We start from the raw sequence: 14,774 nt of genomic DNA on the forward strand, positions 1-14,774 counted from the left end.
TTTCACATATGAGAAAAGAGCTTATAATTAATAAAGGACAGTGCTTTGGTGTTGGCATTAGTTTCATTTCAGTATCTTCCAGATCAGAAGTCATAATATGGCAATACTCATACTGAGGCTGGGCCTTAAGTACTGGGATTAGCTCCCATAGTATCCTCTAACCTTTGAAAAGCGTGAGGTTTTTCACATAAAAATTCAGATAGGGAGTAAAACAGGTAGATCCCACAATGCAGAGCTTGAGTTCCCACCAGACAGTGACTAGCTGGAGACCAACTGCTTCTGTCCTTTTAAATGGCGTACGTGTTCCAGTTTGCCACGGTTCCCACCGCTCCTTGCCTGATCTTAGACTTGGCTCAAATTCCTTGCCTAAGCTTAAAGACATTTTAGCTTGTTATTCCTTTCTGAATGATCCCTATTTTCATCATATTTAAGGATACAGATGAAAAAATTGAGAAATGAGTATTCTCTTTACTATCTTAAGTAACATCATCTAGATGACAATTTACCCTCTAACATCAGGGTACATTTCCATTTTATTTCCCCAGAAAGCTGAGAGACAAAGAAAGAGAGGACTACATAACAAAGGCATTTATCAGAGAAACAGATGTAATGTCAAGAAAATTGGTATCCGCAAGATTATCTTTTTTCTGATTTACAACATTATCGATATCCATATAAAATTACTTTATTTGTATTTGGACAGCTCAATATTTATTCAGTTTGTGCTTTAAAGTAAGTATTTGGTCCTTTTTTCCAACTGCCTCTGGGTGTAGGAGCAGAAAAATAATGAAACATTAAAAGGAAACTAGCTTTGCAAATTTATTGAAATCAAAAACAGCAAAGGAGATTAGCTGAGAGTACTACAAGGAGGCAGTGATGCTCTGGCCTGTTAGGACATTGAGGCATCAACCAGTGTGCAATTAAAAAATAAAACCTGTGAAGAGGCAGTGCGGGAGAATAAAAGCCGATTAAAGTGCTCCTAAGAGTTAAGGCTCTTGCCAGCAGAGCCATCTGTCAAGAGATTACGAAGAAGAAAATTTCTGCAGGAATTTTCCCCTGGGACCAGATGAAGTGCCAAGAAAAGGTGTGTGGCATCAGGAGTGAGGACAAACTCTGACAGTCTTCCCAGTGCTGATCACAGACCGAGAGGGAACCATCAACCCACTGGGTCTCAGAGAAGAGGAAGAGAAGAGAGGGAAGTCTCTGCATTGCTTTGGATCAGAGAAAGAAGGTCACATTAGAAAGAGTTCATGGAATCAAATCTTTAAAGGTAAGTTAAACTTTGGTTGCATTGAATTCTTAAAACTTTCCATAATTCAAAGTCAATAAAGTAATTTATTGGACTTTGTTTACTAAGGGTACTAATAAAAAAGGATTAAGTTTATAAGTGAAATTGCAGAAGGTGATCAAAAATACTTGAGCAAAAGTGGGAATGTCACTTTTTAAACTTGAATATCTGGAGTTTGTGAAAATACCCAAGATACTTATTTATATGAAATGTTGTACTAATATGCTGTTTTCACTTATTTCTTCCAAGTAAACGCTGAGTAAAAAGTAATCAAGATGGACTCATGTGTATTTGCCTCTAGAGAATTAAGTTCATGCCACGCTGTGAAATAATTAAAAACCATACAACCATGAAAATTACAGGAGTTAATAATAAGGATAAATATTTCATAAAGTTCCTAGAATCATGTCAGGAAAAGCTACTTTAATTTTTAAAATTCTAAATGGATCTTAGTTTGTTGCCTGACCTATGTTCCCATATAGTACTATTTTGTGTTTTTTTAAATAATTTCACATTTCCTTTGTGATTGATTTTATTTTTCTTTCCTTTTTAAGATGAGAAAAAAATGGTACTATAAAGGTAGACTAAAAATATCACAGATTTATTATCTAGACTATAAGTTAAACATTATGCATTTTTTAAGTCATAAAGATAGAGAGTTTAAATGTCAATAAAATAAACTTGTAAGAAGATATGATTCAGTTTAGCAAATGCTTTTAAACCTATAATACTGATAAGACATTGTTAATCAGAAATCAGAACTAATTGTAGTTTAATTCAATTTTATTTTGTCTTGATCAAAATAGAGACATCTTGTTTAACCCATTGGTTGCTTAGAGAAATGGAGATGAGCAGAGATAAATATAAATTCTAAACAGGAATAAGAAATAGTCTTATCAGCTGGGAAGAAACGCACAGTCAATTAAATAGTGCTGATTCTGAGGAATCACAGTGAGCCAGTGTTCCCGCTGGCACTGTGCCCATATTAGATTATTGTGTCTGTAATTGGAGAGAAATTATCTTGTGAACTTAAGTTATCCTATGAATTCAATTATAGTGGACAATTAATTTTAATAACCCAGCCTTTTGAGTCTTTCTTCCTCTTACAAAAGAACAATTTTGCCTGAATTATGAAGACATTGTTTAAATTCTTTTTATTTATTTCGTTCATTCTTTGATTCACTTGTTCATTCAACCAATATTTAGTGAGCAATGTTCAGGTGGAGTGCATTATTAGGATAGGCATGAGATAATGAACGGACATGGTCCCTGCTCTCAAAGGGCTTACAGTCCATTACACGGCACATAACTTCACCCTTCAGCTTCAAAATAATTTGAAAAACAAAACTTAAATATTATTTTGCCAATATGAATTTAAAGTTAGAAGTTAAGTGATAGCAATAGGCAGAATCTATGTTAATAACATAATTCAAAACTTTCTGTACATTGATTTTATGTGTACTTCATTATTTTAAAAATTTGTTTAATTAGCAGGGACTGAAACGAGACTTATTTTCTCTGTTCTTGGGTCTTTTCATTAAGTATAGTTTGCGGTTCTTTATTTTAAAAAACATGGAACAGATTAACTTTATATGTAGAAAAGGACAAAGAATTCCTATGTAATAAAAAGTAGACTGAAATTCTACTGGAGATTTACAAACGCTGCCTCTCGTTTGTGGTCATGTCTTATCTCTGCATATATAGATGCATCTCTGAATATTAAGTCTATTTGAAATTGGAAATTAGATTCTTACCTGCTATATTCATTGTTGTTCCTAAGATTGATTTGGGGGTACGTGCATTGCTAGCATTTTTGGCAGTATGACAATGGTTGGGCCTGAACAAAAGTGATATTTAAGGTTTTGAGTTATGGAGATCCTCTCTGGGATCCTTGCCAGAAATAATGAAGTTCTTGCTTGGATGAGTGGGTCTGGAAACTGTCACCTCAAATAAAATGTGCTTTTAATAGAGCACCAGCATCATATCTTTCCAAAATAATGAAATACTAAGTTCAATAGTCAATATTTTGATAATGTAACATATGTACAATAATATGAATATAACGTTTTTTTCATAGTGAATGGGTTAGTCAAAAGGGAACAAGTTGGAATTATATGGTCATATAACTATTAGGAATAACATCTGGAGCATTGAAATAAAATAATAATTCAAAGGCCTATGAGCAAAGGGAGCAACTGATTACTTCTGACTTTCTTTTCCTTTCAGATAAAATCTATATTAGGTTTCTGGTTAAGAGTTTGATGTTCTTAATCTTCATCTACTGGTCACAAAACCTGTTCTTACAATATATATTTTTGAATATTTGAATCTATTGAGTATGTAGGTGTGGCGAACGCATCATTTTTGAGGCTGCCCAATTACGAAGAGGCGTGGTCACAGTCTCCTCCCTGCCTAGCTAGCACTTGAATGCTTCATATCCAGAAAGTGGTAGATCCCTAACCAAAACTTGGTGACCCAACTACAGTTCAGAGTCAAGAAATCACAAGAAGCAGTGTGGAGTGTGGTTAAACATGAGGTGCTAATATCAAACCTCGTGGGGTTCAGTCTCCGCTTCGCTGATTGATAGTTTGTGAAGGCAAGTCTCTTAAGCTCTCTTCCCAGCTGTAGAACAGGATTAACAACGGCACTACTGTTTTGTGGATCAAATGAGATGACATATGCACGGTGCTTATCATATTGTAAACACTCACAAATATTAGCACTCACGATGATGATGGTGGTGATGAGGATAAGAATTTGAAGAAATTTAGACTTTGCCAGTACCTTGTCTGGATTCTTACATCAGCCTCTAACTGTGTTCAGTTTCAGGCGTCTTTATTGCATCCTATGCAAGCCACCAGAGACAGCTTTCCAGAAAGTGCCAATCTGATCTTATTACTTGCCCAAAGTGGCTCTCCATTACTTGTAGCTAAAGGCCCACTCTCCCTAGTATGGACTACAAGTCTCGTCTCACTCCTCCTGCAGTTTCTCACGCCTCTGAGTCTTGGCACGTATTGGCTCCTCTGCCTTGTACACTTCCGGTTCTTCCCCACCTGGCTAACTCAAGCTTCACCTTCAACACTCAGCTCAGGCTGTCAGGAGGACTTTCTGATCCCACCTCACTCACCCCTCTCCATACTCACGACTGTCCATAGGTCTGTCTTGTCTCTAATTTTCTAGTCTGTCAGCTTGTCATTTCCTTCAAAAGCCAGAACTATTTGAAAACAAGGGCTATATCTTTTTTTCATGAAGCCAGAATTTAGTACAATTTCTGTCACATAGAAGGTGCATAATAAATGTTAGTCAGTTGAATGAATTTTCTAGTGAGCACGCAGGGAGCAGGGATTTTTCTCCTTTTACGACTGTGTTTATCTTCTGGGTACCGAGGCCACGCGGAGGCACTGACATAGACACGTGGATCCGTGAAGGGTAAGAATAGTCGTCAGTAAACTCTGTGAACCTGCTTTTGCTCTTCTAAAAAAACCCCAAAAAACTCTTATTTTATGTTTTATGCTGATGAACTGGAATAAGAGAACCAGCTATATGGCTTTTAATTTTAAACATAATTTTAAAAACTGTACATTGGCAGTATAGAATGAATTATTTTTGTTGAAATTTTTGATCAAACAAGTTGGCCTAATGTATCACCAAAGTGGTGGTGAGAAACTTCTGGATCTTTGCTGTTCACTCATCTCTGTGGAGGAGTTATGTTGAATCTGGTTCTTGGAAGTCAAGATTGTAATTGTTCTTAGAATGATTATATCAGTGTGGATGTAAAGATGTGGTCTTAGAAAATAAGATTAATATCCAAAAAATACTATATTAGACTGTGTTGTTATGAATAAATTCAAAATGCTCATGGAAATACTTGAGTTGTGTTGTGAGACTCTTCTTAAAATTCTCACATTATACTATTTTCAATAGGAATTGGGATTTTAATGTGGTTTGCATCTTTTTGAATAAGCAAATGTAGAAGATTGAGGTATGATCCCTATTCCTTTCCCACCAATAGTGAGCTGCTTCTAGATGTTCCAATCTTGACATTTCTGCCCTTTGAAAAAAACTATTTCAAAGTACACCAAGAGCCTATATCCCAGGGTCTTTCCTGTCCCCTCCTCCAGCCCCTGTTCAGGGTCTCTGCTCCTGCTGTTATAACTAGAACAGGAGAAGAGGAAAACATCTCATACAGGCAGGTCCTCCCTGCTGCTGCGCTTGTTCAGCTGCTACTTCAGCTCACGGGCCTCTGCTCTTTCTTGCCACCTGTGTGGACACGACCCTGCCTGGAACCTCACTTTCGGGGTTCTGTATGCACAGTGCAGTGAATCAAGACTCAGCACAGGTGGTTGCATAGATCTTGTTCTAGCACTAGGCTTGTCAGGCAACTGTGCTATCCCCAGGGGTTTTCTTTGTTGGTCCTTTAATTTGAAAAACAATTGTGGCACAAGCTGGGTTGGGATGAAAATATCACAACCCCAACTTAACTGCTATGCCAATGGGTTATACCTGAGTAACAGCGAGTTAGAATAAGACTATACAACTTTCTGACAGGGGCATTTAGTTTTCCTTCTATCTTTTATTCTTTGGGATCTACTCAGACAGGTGCCAAGGATTGTTTTTTATTTTTAGTTTTCTCTTTCAACAATATTGCCTGAAAGTCTACTACATACCAATATTTTGAATTCAAATTATACTCCTTGGGTCAATGAATCTACATGGTGAATTCTCTAATTGCTTCTTTGTGGTTCCAGGACCTGGCATAATCCTTGGGACATAGTAGATACTCAATCCTTGTGAGTACTCAAATATACTAAACAGAGCTGGACTGCCTGGTATGTGTAGGCAACCTGGAGAAACTGTGTAGATCCTATTTCACTTTCAGGAAGAAAGAAGAACTGGCATCAGAAGATAACTCAGACCATCCTCAGACCATTGGGTTTCTCGGAGACATTTCCATGAGAGGACAGCCACATGAAGGAGCATTTAAGCCTCACTCTGGGACCTCCTAAACTATCACTTTTTAAAGCCTGCCTCTAAGGTTATATAAGAATGCAACTGTAAGGAAGGACCACACAATTCCATTTCGTTCCATGAAATACAAATCAACAACGCCTAGGGAAAACACCTAGAATAAAATAAAATGCTAATTTTGAAACTGTTTTATGAAGTTAAGAAGTTTAGATTAAGAGAATAACAATTAATTAAAGTGGGAAATTGAATCAACTGACAAATCTCATCTATGTATATAATTAAATTCCTATTTCAGTTTTTGTTTCAATAGCAATTTCTTTGCTGCACTTTGTCACAAAATTACTGCCATAAACACCTTGCCATTGTCTGAGTTACACAAAGTTATGTACAATATAATTTTGTGGTGCATGTCTGCATGGAATTTATTGTTATTATTACTAACAAGGAACACAATAGAAGTCTACATTTATATAATAGTTTATATTTTATTAGTCATAAATGTTAGCAATGTAGGGGACCTTCACAGCACTCGAAACAAATTTCCTCATTTTACAGATGAGGGAACTGAGTCATATAGAGGTTAACTTGTTTTTTTTTTTCTGAGGAAAAATTAAGGAAAATTGCCATTCAAAGTTATGTTTTCCATTATATGAAAAGTGGTGGTCAATGAGACACTCAAGGTCAGGGTTGATATCTGGCTTTATCTTCTTTTAAAAATGAATTTAATGACTTCATTAAAATCTAGGGACATATAAAAGGCAGCAGTACTATCACTCGGTTAACAGAGATTTACTTATCAGAATTTCAAACAAGGAATTCATCAAGCTACAAATTCTTTTCAGGGAACAGAACTGTCCTGTATTCAAAGAACATGAGGGCCATATCTGCCATCAGGGCCTTGATGAAAACTCTGACGACGTATTCTAGTATGTGGCTGAAAGACAGTTGCTTTCTGCCGCAGCTAGCTCAAGGTACAGAAGCAGACCAGGAGGAAGACAGAGTTAAGCATTTCCTCGTTTTTAGAGAGCCAATATTCTCAGAGCATCCTGGCGTGTCTATTCTGAATCAGGTTCCCGTATTCCCAAGTTAGCTTATTTAGATGTCCTTAAGGCTGTTTATCCTTCTAGGTGTCCTGAAGGCTGAGAACTGGCCTTTAGAGTAGAGTCAGCTCCCACAGTGGCTCAAGACCCAAGGCAGTTCAAGAGAAAAAGAAGGAACAAGTACAGAAAGACAGTGACCAAGACTTTGACAGACAGCCACTGAAGGAAAAGGAACAAACGCACACACACACATACACACTCGCACACACACACAATTCATGGAAAGACAGAAATACTACGGCAGTGACTTCTTTATCTTTAATCAAGAACTAAGTTCTTTAAAGAAAAATAGTATAATTAGAGTAAAACCATCTTGACTCAAAGATTAAGAGTCTAAAAATATTTTCTTTCTCTGGATACAGCTTAAGAAAGCATTTCTAAAAATGCGTTCTATGGGAACACGACCTCCGTGGAATGTCCTCCCACCCCACCCCAATTCTAAGAATTTGGGGATCATATAACTTTGGGAAATATTGGACTGAACAAAGTTAATTAGCTGTCTTTATCAAAGAGCTTTAAAAAGCATTATAAATCTTAAGGGAAGTATGAAGAAGTAGCTTTTCCTAAATTTATCTGACTACTGAGAGTTTTGGTTGGGAGCATCTCGAATTGCTCAGTCTGCTATTCCATATTCTCGGGAAGTGGTGGCCACCATCATTTAGCACTGCACTGGGCATCGGAGATAACCAAGACATTTTCTCATCTTGTTTGGAGCTCACAGTTAAGTACCATGAAAAGGAGTCCTAATTTGATAAATTTTAAGGCTAGATAAGTAGTATTATGGAACTATTGACCACCATTTTTATTCACAATAGACTACCAGAGGCCTAATAAGTTGTTCAGAACTGAGATGACTCATGTTACTAGTCTTCCAATTTTCATAAGCAGCAACAGAGCTTTTATTTATTTAAGCACAATCTTCTATAGATATACAATGTGTAAAATAGATAAAAGGCAAGCTGCTTTGGTGATTTTGGGTAGGGTTATAGAATCTTGTCTCTTTGGTCTCCTGACTTTTATAGTGGACTATGATTCGCATATTTAAATGGCAGCAATTAGAAGAAAATCGCATGAAATCATCCTTAAGTATTTATTGAACTAATGCATCAGCATTCTGGATATTTTTTAATTTTGGTTAATAAAGCACCAGAAAACAAGGATTTATCTTCATAAAACATCTGATTTTTTTTTTTTTTTTTTGCAATAAGCAGATCTTATCTTGTAGCAAGAATTCAAGGATTATAGAGTGGTTATTCTTGTGAAGTTTCTTGAAATTTTGAAGATCCTAACAAAGTGAGATTTTTCTTATAAGTCATTTCTGTAGAATTTTTTTAAAGGAAGAATATGTCAAGTGCATACACAAAAGAAAAAAGATCTAAATATGATCAATTTGTTTTTGTATTTTAATTCATTTTCTATTGCTATTGCAATAAATTGCAATTTAAAACAACACAGGTTTATTATTGTATAGTTCTGTAGATCAGAAATCTAACATGAGTCTCATTGGGCTAATTTCAAGGTTTTGGCAAGGCTGATTTCCTTCTGGAGCCTCTAGTGAAGAATTCATTTCCTTGCTATTTACAGCTTCTAGAGGTTGCCTGCATTCCTTGGCTTGTGTACTCCTTCCTCCAGGTCCAGAGCCAGCAACTTGGCATCTCTCTGACTCTGCTTCCATCACTACATCTCTCTCTGACTACAGCTAGGAAAGGATCTCTACTTTTAAGGACTCATGTAATTACATTAGATACACCTGGAAAATTCAGGCTACTCTCCTCATCCCAAGGTCCATATCCTTAATCAAATCTGGGATTAGGATATGAACAATTTGTGGATCCATTATTCTGCCTATCAGAGCATTTTAAATCCATCCCCAAAATGCCAAATTACTACATATATTCGCTTCATCAAATTAAACAAATTATCAGGCTTTTTTCCTCTTTACATGTGGCTCCTTCTCCAAATGAACAGGAAAATGCTACTCATCCTTCAAGGTCTTATAGGAGAGGGTCGCCCTGGGATCCCTTCCTCTGCTGCATCGGATTCCTGCTCCCTCTGGCTTTCTTCTCTATTTATAGGTAGTGGCTCTGTGTCCATCTCCATCTGTGTCCTCCAGGGGCTCCTGCCAAAAATGTGAGCTCCTATAAGCAGGGACTCAGTTCAATTAAGCAGCCTTTTTTCTTTTTTCAATCAGCAGACTCTCTCTAGGTGATATTCCTGGAGACACTTCCTAGGTGACCCTCCCACATTTTAATTTACCATCCATATGCCAATGATTCAAGTTGTTATCATCAGTTTTTTTGTTTTTTATTAAAGTGTAGTTGACATACAATATTATATTAGTTTCAGGCATACAACATAGTGATTTGACATTTATGTATATTATGAAATGGTCACCATGACAGGTCTAGTGACCATCTGTCACCATACAAAGTTTTTACAATATTATCAACTATATTCCCTATGCTGTACATTACATCCTTGTGACTTATTATTTTATAACTGGAAATTTGTCTCTCTTAATCGCCTTCACCTATTTCATCCATCATTCCCCCCATACTTTGATAACCACCAGTTTGTTCTTTGTATCTATGAGTTTGTTTTGTTTGTTCGTTTTGTTTTTTAGATCCCACATATAAATGAAATATAACATTTGTCTTTCTCTGACTTGTATCACTTAGCATAATGCTCTCTAGATCCATCCGTGCTGTTGCAAATGGCAAGATTTTATTTTTTTAATGGATGATTAATATTCCATTGTGGATGCATATATATATCTCTATATCACATCTTTATCTATTTGTCTGTTGATGGACACTTAGGTTGCTTCCATATGTTGGCTATTGTAAATAATGCTGCAATGAACACAGAGGTGCATGTACCATTTCAAAATAGTCTTTTTATTTTCTTCAGATAAATACCCAGAAGTGGAATTACTGGATTGTATAGTAGTTTCATATTTAATTTTTTTAGGAACCTCCATATTGTTTTCCATAGTGATTGCACCAATTTGTATTCCAACAGTGTATGAGGGTTCCTTTTCCTCTGTGTCTTTGCCAACACTTATTATTTGTTATCTTTTTGATAACAGCCATTCTGACAGGTGTGAGGCAATATTTCATTGTAGTGTTGATTTGCATTTCCCTGATTATTAGTGATGTTGAGTATCTTTCATGTGTTTTTTGGATATCTGGAACAAGGTCTTTGTCTTCTTTGGAACAAGGTCTATTCAGGTCCTCTGACCATTTTTCAATTGGATTGTTTATTTTTTGGATATTGAGTTATATATGAGTTCTTTACATATTTTGGATATTAACGCCTTTTCAGATGTATCATTTGCAAATATCTTCTGCTATTCTGTACATTGCCTTTTCCTTTTGTTGATGGCTTCCCTCGCATTACAAAAACATTATCACCAGGTTTGATTCTTCCTATCATTCTCAACTTATTTAGCCAATAGCCTACAAGACATCTTCTCTTTGATGCCCAATATACATCTGTGTCAGTTCCCAAGACAACTTGTGGCTTCAATGACTCACTAGAAGGACTCACAGAGCTCAGAAAACCTTTTATACTCATGGTGACACTTTATTACAGTGAAGGACACAGATTAAAATCAGCAAAGGAAAAACGGACATGGGCTGGAGTCCAGGAGAAATCAGGGACTAGCTTCCAGTTATCCTCTTCTGGTGGAATTCTAGGGATAGTCCTTAATTCTCCCAGCAACGATGAGCGATAACATGTACAAAGTATTGCAAACCAGGGAAGCTCACCTGAGCCTTGGTATCTAAGGTTTTGGTTGGGGGTTAGTCACCTAGGTGTGGAAGGTCCGTGTGACTAACTTTATCTATTTAATCTACAGCCCCACCAGAAGTCAAGCCGAAGTAGCATGGCCAAGAGTACCAATGAACAAAAACAAATGTTTACCATGAATCATAACTTTAGCATAAACTCTCTAGCATTGCCCAAGGTGCCAGGTATACAAAGACACTCTTAACAGGAAGGATATTCCATGGGCTTACAGGTTATCTTCCAGGAGTTGGTCTAGGGCTAGTCCTTTCCTTGGAACGTGCAGGGTTTGAACACTCCAAATCTCTGAGTTAACACTTTACTACACGGCATCTCAAATTTAACATGAATCAGAACACTTATTTTTTTCCCCCAAATCTGCTCTTACTTGAGTCTTTCCCATTTAGGTAAATGGTGTTACTATCCATCCAGTGGCTCAAACAAACAAACAAATCTAAGAATAATTCTTATTAGTTTCTTTTCCTCACCCTCTACATCAGTTTTATCAGCAAGTACTGGCAACTCTGCTTTTAAAACATTTCTAAAAATATCCTGAATCCTCCCACTTCTCTCCATCTCTACTACTATGACCATGGTCCATGCCATCTGGATTTGGGCAATAGTCTCCCAAATTATTTTCCTTCTGCCTCCCTTCAATCTGTTCCAGAATGATTTTTTTAGACTAATTCAGATTATGTCATAACCTGGTTTAAATCCTCCAGTGGCTTTGCATCATCAGATCTAAACTCTTTCCTGAATTAAAAAGTTTTAGATAATCTAGTCCCTGTTTGTAACCACATCTCAATCACTTTTTCTCTCTCCATCTATAGTTCCGTAAATTGGCCTTCTTTTTGATCCTTGAAATCACCAAACCTGTCTTTGCCTCAAGACCTTTGTGCCAACTGTTCTGCTACTTGAAATGCTCTTCCTCTGGTTTCATATGACTGACTTCTTGTCATCATTTGTAATTTTCAGCTTAAATATCAACCTCCTCAGAGAGGTGTTTCCTGACCATTCTAAAAAAGGCAGCTCATTACTTACCTGTCATCACTTTATTTTAATTCCTTGCATTGCATTATACTTATCAATATCTAATGTTTTTATTGCTTACCTTTAAAAAAATGTATATTCTGTCTTATCCCTTACCTTGGCATAATATAAGACCCTATGAGTGAGGGGTCTTGCTTGTACCCTTTATATACCTTGTTTGACACATAACAGATATCCAATGAATATTTACTCAGTGGATAACTTTTTCATCACCACAGGTTAAAAAGTTGCTTGGATTATAACTGGTGTTTAATAAAAAGTTGTTTAACTGAATTTGGGGACTAATAATAAATGGGAGGAATTCCAATAAAGTTATCTGTCTTTAACTCACACAATTTTCTTTGACACTTTCTTTCAATTTACTAATTTGGTGTGAAATGTGCTTGATTTTTTGTCATAGCTATTAAAAAGTCAAAATAATTCATAAAAGTTTTGGTGAGTTTTAGCATATGTTGAAGTTTGATTTTAAGGCTGACATGGTTTCTACATATTTCACAATTGATTAAGCAACCAACCAGAAATACATTGAAGACTCAGGTTTATGATGCTTTTACTTTTTATTTGACATGTCTATGCTTTTTGATGATGAATATCATGCTTAGACTAAAAATGTCTCGTCATTATTTTACTTTGTTGTGTTGCATATTGCTTTCTTTTTAGTTTTGTTACTTAGCTTGTTTGCTTCTGCTGAATAACAATGACAGGAATGTCTCTAAAGTTTAGTACAAAGTTTAGTTATCATGGTCTTGTGATGATAAGCAGAATCAATGACAAGCAAACTAATTTTCATACTAAACTGAATTGTAACTGCCAAATATTTATTTATTTTTTGGAAAACCTGGTAATCTTCTAAAATAACCTCAGTTTGGTAATCTTCTATTAACATTAAGAGCATGTTGTGACATCTGATTCCAAAAAGTATTGAGTAATTTACTTTACTATGCTGATAACAAATCTGCACTGATTTGTGAAAACATTGGATGTAGATGAAAGCCCAAGAAATGAAGGGAGCATACGTAGGTAACTATAGCACATCCCATTATGAAACCTGAGGTTGAGATTGGTACGTGCTAAAAAATCTTGCTAACTCTTAATCTACCATGCTAGCATGTTTAAAAAAATTCCATAACCAACCACTAGCTCCCAAATAACACAACTCTTGGTCTACAACCTGTCTGCCTGTAACACATAGCACGTCTGTGATTTGGTCCTGATGCTGTGGTTCTTGCTTGAGCATAACGAAAAACCGTGTGAGGTGCTTCTATCCTCCATTGCATCCTGGATCCTGCTGTCCTGCTGGATTTTGCTGACGTTAAACAAAATCTTTAGGGTTCAGGAAGGGTGGGCAGGTGCACCAGATACATCAGAGGCAAACGTGTAACAGCATGGAACATTTCTGCTTGGCCTGTTTTGGGTTTGACATGCCAAAATAGCCCAGAAGGAATAGCAGTGCCTTTTGAAGTAGCTGAGATGCTTCCCTGATGGCACTCCTCTGAGTTGTAGATCAATGCCTGGAAGATGAATCGGAACATGAGAGGAGAGTTGTCGAGGGGAAATGTGTTGGAAAGGTTGCAGGAGTGAAGCACCCAAGCCCAGAGTAAAGGTGGGGAGAGACGTGCAAGCAGGAAAAAACAAAGGGCTGAGTCATTGGAGGCCTAATTGACAATGGCACAGCTGTGACAACAATTTGCCAGCGGCCTGACCTATTTGATGAAAGGGGCTCTGCTTTCCTTGGAACCTCAGAGTTGCAGTGGCTCAAAGGAACGCATGACTCGTGTTTCCAGCTGGCTCAGCCTCATAAATACCTAAACTCACAAGATGACATTTTTAATGCTCTTCAATTGCTATTCTGCATTTATATTTATTGCAATTCAACGTATCCATTAGTACATCTATCATTGATGAGTTTGTCACTGCTTCAGGAATACAGTCCATCATGCTGCATCAATTTCACTTTACAAGCTATTAATGTACTATAATGCAGCTTACAAAATCATGTGGATATATTTGATTAGAGAGGTGCCAGAGTCAGTCAGATTGAACTGAGAATTGCAAGAGGGCCCAAAATCTTAATTTGTTTGTTGTAAAGAGGAACAGCCTTGGTGCACAGTGAATGTGTTACTATAACAGGTGTATCTTTTTCATTTTCTCAAACAGGCACTGAAAAGAACAAATTTCAGCAATCTATTTTGACTCAGTTTGAAGTGCAGCAGACTTACAATATTTTGTTGACACTTGACATGTTTATTCTTTTAGCAGAATCATAATTATGTTTTAATATTTTCTGCATGCAATTAACAGCTTTATTCAAGAGACAATGATGGCATATGAGTCCAGCAGATAGGACCAACTATGACTTTCTGAAATAGGGTAAATAAAAATATTAAAACGTTAGCAAATAAAACACAGATTTTCAATACATGACTTGAGATATTTCTGGATGCTGTAACAATTTTTGTTAAAAATAAACAAAAGCAAAAGACACCTGTACAACAAAAATTTGAAGTTGTGTACAAATGAACAACACTCATGAATATGGACTGTATTATTTCATTCTTCAATTAGAATCTGGCAAATCATTG

The 14,774-nt window shown here is 36.5% G+C and overlaps 1 long non-coding RNA gene across 2 annotated transcripts in view; it reads left to right on the forward strand.

Annotated features, from left to right (window-relative positions):
- Nucleotides 1-769: 769 nt before the first annotated feature.
- LOC111767889 (uncharacterized) overlaps nucleotides 770-14,774 on the forward strand; it is a 47,840-nt gene continuing 33,835 nt past the window's right edge. Inside the window, exon 1 of one of the 2 annotated variants that reach the window (XR_002799798.2) lies at nucleotides 770-1,270. This is a non-coding gene — a long non-coding RNA (uncharacterized lncRNA). The remainder of the gene's footprint in view (nucleotides 1,271-14,774) is intronic. The other variant, XR_011425183.1, reaches the window with a different exon arrangement.

The sequence above is a fragment of the Equus caballus genome, chromosome 14, assembly GCF_041296265.1.
Source record: "Equus caballus isolate H_3958 breed thoroughbred chromosome 14, TB-T2T, whole genome shotgun sequence".
Classification (NCBI taxonomy): Eukaryota; Metazoa; Chordata; class Mammalia; order Perissodactyla; family Equidae; genus Equus; species Equus caballus.